The sequence below is a fragment of the Austrofundulus limnaeus genome, unplaced genomic scaffold, assembly GCF_001266775.1.
Source record: "Austrofundulus limnaeus strain Quisiro unplaced genomic scaffold, Austrofundulus_limnaeus-1.0 Scaffold166, whole genome shotgun sequence".
Classification (NCBI taxonomy): domain Eukaryota; kingdom Metazoa; phylum Chordata; class Actinopteri; order Cyprinodontiformes; family Rivulidae; genus Austrofundulus; species Austrofundulus limnaeus.
In genome coordinates, this window is record NW_013952568.1 from 41,755 (window position 1) to 43,402 (window position 1,648).

At 40.6% G+C, this 1,648-nt stretch overlaps 1 pseudogene; it reads right to left on the bottom strand.

Annotated features, from left to right (window-relative positions):
- Positions 1-558: 558 nt before the first annotated feature.
- LOC106523765 (eosinophil peroxidase-like) lies at positions 559-1,388 on the bottom strand (annotated as a pseudogene).
- Positions 1,389-1,648: the final 260 nt, after the last annotated feature.

The window sequence follows — 1,648 nt, forward strand, 5'->3', positions numbered from 1 at the left end:
TCTCCTTGATCAAGCGTAATATCGACGCCGCCGCTGGCTATGACATCGCCACCTTGGTGAGTGGTGAACAYGTTCAGAATTAGGTCCCCATTGTGCAACAGATCTACTTTGCCTGTTTTCTGCTGGATGCTACAACGGAACTCAAACTCATACATGCCTGGGCACTTGCAGGTAAAATAGCCAGTCTTAGAGTCATAGCTGTTCTGTCTCTTGAAGATTACATCACTAAAGGGGATGGGAGCACCAGCTTTAGGTATGTTTTTTTTTCCCAGAGGCATTAAGAAAGCAAAATCTCCTGTTGGATTTCTGGGTTTGGGAAGGTTTGTTGGGGTGTCATGGCGCTCTGTATRAAAAAATACATTAACATAATCATATCACAGTATGTAATGTAAAGTGATATAAAATGACACTTAAGTAATGTCAGTGTTATTAAAGTAAATGTCCAGGAGGCCATTGCCGACCTAGTTCAATAGAAAATTTAGGAACAAAAAGCAAATTTTATGTAAAAACTCAATATTAACAATACTTGCACTAAAATGAATAATATTGTGTATTACTTTAAGCAGACAAAGGCAGGAATATCGCTACACTGCGTGTAATCTCCGTGATGCCAGTGTTGTCAAAGATGATGTGAGACAGTGATGTTTCTCTCAGTGACGCCTTCGGAGCATCAGTGAAGACGCCATGATTCTYCCACCAGTATCTAAAATAAGACGTATTTTAGTGTCTAAATGTTAAAAAAAAACGGCTAGCACACCTATCTTCAGATCTTTGAGTTTACCGGTCTCCTTGGTGGATCTTTTGGAACTGGGTGGAAATAATGCAGGCAAAGAGGGGTCCCACTCCCTCCCCGGACAAATGGTTCAGACACTCCTCCCAGCCATGGATGTTTGCAGGTGTGYCGKACAGATCCAGCAATTTCTTGGCCAAATCCTTGTTATTTAGCACTATAGCCAACTCATTCAAATTCTTTGGCTGAGACARTCCACAGAACCCACGCCATTTGTTGTAGCCTAAAAGAGGCAAAAGCACAGTTTGGGATGATGCAGAAATTACAGTAGTTTATGCAACAGGCTTTCCAGACTCAAGGCATCTAGACTAAATATTTACCAGGGAGTGCATGGTATCTGCCTCTCTGCATGTTCAGTGACCCAGATCCAATGCCAACCTCTGTGTGAACTTAGCATGTCCCTCAGATCATCAGACAGCATTCGATCCTGGGTGTTCAGTTTAGCCTTGCTACCCACCAAGCCCCTCAGGATTGGATCAATTCCACCTGCAGAACAAATGAAACCATTTAGACTTGATCCATGAATTCACACTGCTTTATGGAGAGTTAAGAATTTCAGTGTCTTACCCTCAAAGAGGACCCTCCATGGTGTAAACATGGTTTTACGGATCACCTCTGTGGGGTAACTAGTATGATTGTATGATATGTACAAAGTCAATACTTTATGTGTATACAGCTGAAACAGGAAGCCTAGTGCATCCTGAATGTTTCACATTAACATTCAATATAATGTTGTAGTCATTTAGACCTTTAAAACGTTTTTGGGAGGTCATCTCCCAATAAACGTGACTTTTTTTTTACTTAATCTCTCATTTTTACTAAATACTTTTTACTTTTAATACTTAAGTACATTTTATA